Below are 6,141 nucleotides of genomic sequence, written 5' to 3' on the forward strand. Positions count from 1 at the left end.
CTAGCTCAACAGATCAGCGCTTCTCAGGAAGAATTTGTTCCTCCATGCTTAAAGTGCATTGAACGTGAATCTGCTAATTCTTCACCCGAATGTTCAAATGCTTCAACTGTTACAAATTCTTCATCTGCCTCTGCTATCACTAATTCCTCACCTGAGGACATTGCTAGTATCACTGACAATGCAGGGCTGAAGGAATTGTATGTGACAAGCATGTACAAAAGCCTCAAAGGGCATCAGACTCTATGTGATGTGCTTAAAAAGCAGATCCTCAACAGAAACCCTAGAAAAGAGGGTATTGCATTTGAGAGGAAACTTAATGCTGATGGAACATATTGGAAGCCTGAGCAGTACCCTAGAACCTCATGGGTTGCTGCAAAGGGACCTCCAGTTGATCCATCTAACTTATCTGGCTTTACATGTGAATCTCCTCATTCTTTTGATGAGTCATTTGACTCCAACTATAAACTGTTCAAAAATCAGAATGGTGAAGTATTTGCTAGATATGTTGGCACTAACTGCAGGAACGGTTCCCCTATGAAGAAAATCTGGGTTCCCAAAAGTTATGTTGAAAGTCTTCAGGTGAACATCCTCATGACATCACCAGTGAAGAACAGGAACCCCAGATCAAATTCTTCATATGGACCAAATTCCTCACGAGGATCAAATTCCTCAACTGGATCAAAGTCCTCATATGATTATCATCGTGCTAACAACTCTGTCTCACAGGGTAGAGCTAAGGGCTATGAATATGTGCATTATTCTTCAAACCATTATGTTCATAAGTCCTCGAAGAATTATTCTTCTTATTCATATGCTTACCCTAACCCATCTTATGTGAAACGAAATGGCTTGGCATCTTTGCCCCCATTTTCACATGGTGCTCGCAGAATGATGAACTCTTTGCCACCCCTTCAGATGTGGGTGGTGAAGAAAAAGAACTAATCTCTTCTGCAGGGTCAGGTCTCCAGACGTGCTCTAACGTCTGAAGAATTTGCTGGGGACCTGATGAATTGCCTGAAAGGACGCAGGCGAATCATGATGAAATGAACTTTCATTTCACATGTCCTCATACTGCTATATCTGTTTTGATAGAGGCAAAGGTGTCCCGTCTTTCGATGAGATGATGGATATCGCTTTGGTGGCAGTCGACTTTGACGATCCGACTACGAACGTGCGAGGACTTCGCGCCTTAGCAATTGCTAAACCAACTCCAAGAGGTTATTGACCATGCCGGAGCACGATCAACCTGACCACGAGGGTCTGTTTCCTGCGAGCAAACGAAGAACAAGCAAGAAACTGAGATTGCAATCTGGATATTGCGAATATAAGATGAAAGCTTTATTGATCAAGGTGGGGTTCTGTGACGCCTTTGTCTGGTCGCTGAACACAAACGAAGTACGCGAAGTTGCAGCTATGGCGAACTTTTAATCTAAACAAAACCCAAAGTCTAAACGATGCCCTAAGGGCTGTATATATGGAGGAAGAGGGGGGAATTTCGTGGTCCTTGGTGGAGGGGTCCGAAATCAACCCTATCTCTTGTTTCCCCACACATACGGACTCTAAAAATAGCCTATACTTATGTATTTCGAAATTAAATGGGCCTGGCCCAATAATAAGGTGACGCAGCACCTAAAATAGCCTCGGGACGAAATTTATGAAGTGGCATCTTGTATATTTCGTCCAAGGCTTCATGCACCCATTATGGTGGCTTCAAAGTCCTGAAATCATCACTTGTAACTCCGTTCTTGTTCCCCTTGCGCATGACATCATCTCCATGCTTGTTCTTGCTCCAATGTTCATCCTTCTCCAAGCTAGGCCCTTCATTTGTAAGCAAAACAAATGTATCCAATTTAGGCAGCATCATATTCTCATGAACATTAGAATCATTACCAAGAAACGAAAGTACCTGGTAATTTAGTTGGCGTGCACGAGCTCTAGTAATTGATCCAGTATGTATAGCAGCAGGGGCTGTGGGTGTAACAATTGTATTGATGTCCTCATCATCCTCCCCTTCTTGAAATGAAGTCGTCCTCGACGGAAGTTCATCTTCCTCACCCAAATAAGGCTTCAAATCTGCAATGTTAACAGTGGGACTAACCCCAAAATCTGCAGGCAGCTCAAGTTTATATGCATTATCATTTATTTTCTCTAACACCTTAAAGGGACCATCAGCACGTGGCATTAACTTTGATTTGCACAAATCAGGAAATCTATCCTTACGCAAATGTAACCAAACAAGATCTCCAGGTGCAAACACAACATGTTTTCTACCCTTATCTCCAGCAAGTTTATATTTAGCATTCATACGCTCAATGTTTTCCTTAGTTAACTCATGCATTTTTAAAATCTATTCAGCATGTTGTTTAGCATCAAAATTAACCTTCTCCGAAGATGGAAGAGGCAACAAATCAATAGGTGCACGAGGTAGGAAACCATACACAACTTCAAAAGGGCACATCTTAGTAGTAGAATGCAATGAACGATTATAAGAAAATTCAATATGAGGCAAGCATTCCTCCCACATTTTCTTATTATTCTTCAAAACAGCCCTAAGCATAGTAGACAACGTTCTATTGACTACTTCAGTTTGTCCATCAGTTTGGGGGTGACAAGTAGTACTAAAAAGCAGTTTAGTCCCCAACTTAGCCCATAAACATCTCCAAAAGTGGCTAAGAAATTTAGTATCACGATCTGAAACAATAGTATTTGGCACACCATGCAAGCGAATAATTTCACGAAAGAACAAATCAGCAACATTAACAGCATCATCGCTTTTATGACATGGTATAAAGTGTGCCATTTTCGAGTATCTATCCACGACAACAAATATGCTATCCCTCCCCTTCTTTGTTCGAGGTAAACCTAAAACAAAGTCCATAGATATATCCTCCCAAGGAACACTAGGTACAGGCAAAGGCATATATAAACCATGAGGATTGAGTCGTGACTTAGCTTTTTGACATGTAGTGCAGCGAGCAATAAAACGCTCAACATCCCGTCTCATCTTTGGCCAAAAGAAATGTGTAGCAAGTACGTCCTCCGTCTTCTTCACGCCAAAGTGTCCCATTAATCCTCCTCCATGCGCCTCCTGCAACAACAAAAGACGAACGGAGCTAGCTGGAATGCATAGCTTGTTAGCACGAAACACAAATCCATCGTTAACAACAAACTTGTTCCACATTCTTCCTTCTTTACAATTCTGCATTACATCTTTAAAATCAGCATCATGCACATATTGATCTTTGATGGTCTCCAAACCAAATATTTTGAAGTCAAGTTGTGAAAGCATAGTATAGCGACGAGACAATGCATCAGCAATAACATTTTCTTTTCCCTTCTTGTGTTTAATGACATAAGGGAAAGTCTCAATGAATTCAACTAATGAGGACATCAATACAATTGTTACACCCACAGCCCCTGCTGCTATACATACTGGACCAATTACTAGAGCTCGTGCACGCCAACTAAATTACCAGGTACTTTCGTTTCTTGGTAATGATTCTAATGTTCATGAGAATATGATGCTGCCTAAATTGGATACATTTGTTTTGCTTACAAATGAAGGGCCTAGCTTGGAGAAGGATGAACATTGGAGCAAGAACAAGCATGGAGATGATGGCATGCGCAAGGGGAACAAGAACGGAGTTACAAGTGATGATTTCAGGACTTTGAAGCCACCATAATGGGTGCATGAAGCCTTGGACGAAATATACAAGATGCCACTTCATAAATTTCGTCCCGAGGCTATTTTAGGTGCTGCGTCACCTTATTATTGGGCCAGGCCCATGTAATTTCGAAATACATAAGTATAGGCTATTTTTAGAGTCCGTATGTGTGGGGAAACAAGAGATAGGGTTGATTTCGGACCCCTCCACCAAGGGCCACGAAATTCCCCCCTCTTCCTCCATATATACAGCCCTTAGGGCATCGTTTAGACTTAGGGTTTTGTTTAGATTAAAAGTTCGCCATAGCTGCAACTTCGCGTACTTCGTTTGTGTTCAACGACCAGACAAAGGCGTCACAGAACCCCACCTTGATCAATAAAGCTTTCATCTTATATTCGCAATATCCAGATTGCAATCTTAGTTTCTTGCTTGTTCTTCGTTTGCTCGCAGGAAACAGACCCTCGTGGTCAGGTTGATCGTGCTCCGGCGTGGTCAATAACCTCTCGGAGTTGGTTTAGCGATTGCTAAGGCGCGACGTCCTCGCACGTTCGTAGTCGGATCGTCAAAGTCGACTTCCACCAAAGCGATATCCATCATCTCATCGAAAGACGGGACACCTTTGCCTCTATCAGAAAAGATACTCGGTCGGTGCAAAAGGTGCACTTCCCAAGGTTACCAAACAAACGTGCATCACGTAGAGCAATAAAAACAGCACGTAAATGTTCCAAATGTTCTTCCAAAGATCTGCTATAAATCAATATGTCATCAAAGTAAACTACCACAAATCGTCCAATGAAAGCACGTAAAACTTCGTTCATTAATATCATGAAAGTACTAGGTGCATTAGTTAACCCAAAAGGCATGACTAACCACTCATATAATCCAAACTTAGTTTTGAATGCTGTTTTCCATTCATCTCCCAATTTCATATGAATTTGATGGTATCCACTACGCAAATCAACTTTGGAGAATATTGTAGAGCCACTCAATTCATCAAGCATATCATCTAGCCTAGGAATAGGATGACGATAACGAATAGTAATATTATTAATGCCTCTACAATCAACACACATACGTGATGTACCATCCTTTTTCGGCACTAGAATAATAGGAACAGCACAAGGACTAAGGGATTCGCGTATATAACCTTTGTCGAGAAGCTCTTGTACTTGACGCATAATCTCCTTCGTCTCCTCTGGATTGGTACGGTATGGTGCACGGTTTGGCAGTGAAGCACCGGGAATTAAATCAATCTGATGCTCAATCCCTCGAATAGGCGGTAATCCCGGTGGCACGTCTTGTGGAAAGACGTCAGCGAACTCCTGCAAAATGTTAGTGACAGCAGGAGGCAAAGAGGAAGGCACGTCCTCGAATGAAAATAATGCCTCTTTGCACACAAAAGCATAGCAAACAGATTTGCTGAAATCTAGCTCATCAATATCAGATTTGGTAGCAAATAAACATGCACTTTTCAATTTAATTTCAGAAGCAACACTAGATGGTTTATTATTAGGCTTCATTTGTTGCTCAAATTCTTTTGCCACAATCTGATTTTCACTCTTATTCGTCTCCTGTTTTGCTTTATTAGCTCTATTAATATCATCTTTCAAAATGGAATCAGGAGTCATAGGAAGCAAAGTAATATTTTTATCCTTATGAACAAGAGTATACTGATTGTTTCTACCATGGTGTACAGAATTTTTATCAAATTGCCATGGTCTACCAAGTAATAAGGAACATGCTTGCATAGGTACCACATCACAATCAACATAATCAGCATATGTAGAGATACTAAAATGCACACGAACAGTACGTGTTACCTTAACCTTGCCGCTGTTGTTGAACCATTGGATGTAGTAAGGATGTGGATGTGGTCTTGTGGTGAGAGAAAGCTTCTCCACCATCTCCATGCTAGCCAAGTTGTTGCAGCTCCCTCCGTCTATTATGACGCGCACAGAACGTTCCTTCACAACTCCCTTAGTATGGAACAAATTGTGCCTCTGGTTTTGCTCAGCTTGTGTGACCTGCACACTCAAAACATGTTGAGCAACTAAACATTCATACCTGTCAGCGTCTTCAGGAGCCATGTATTGTGTCTCATGATCAGAATCATCTCCACCATGTTCTTCACGTGTAATAAGAGCCAATGTCTCCTCATCATAGTCACTAGCGGACTCATATCCACCATCCGCGGTAGCAATCATCACACGCGGAGATTTGCATTCTCTCGCATAATGACCTCCTCCCTTACAACGATGACAAATAATATCACTTGTGTGCCCTGTTGATGCCCTGGAAGAAGAAGAACTCTGTGCAGGCCCGGCAGGTGCGCTCTTGGCAGATAATGGTGGTTGTTCCTGTTTTCTTGTATCACGGCTGTAGGAGGCACCTGATTGAGGTGCTGGTGCAGTTGAAGTAGAAGATGCACGCGGCGTCCATGAGGAAGGTCGGCCTGCAGAAAAGTTAGTTCGCGCCA

Source organism: Triticum dicoccoides, chromosome 5B, assembly GCF_002162155.2.
Source record: "Triticum dicoccoides isolate Atlit2015 ecotype Zavitan chromosome 5B, WEW_v2.0, whole genome shotgun sequence".
NCBI classification, from domain to species: domain Eukaryota; kingdom Viridiplantae; phylum Streptophyta; class Magnoliopsida; order Poales; family Poaceae; genus Triticum; species Triticum dicoccoides.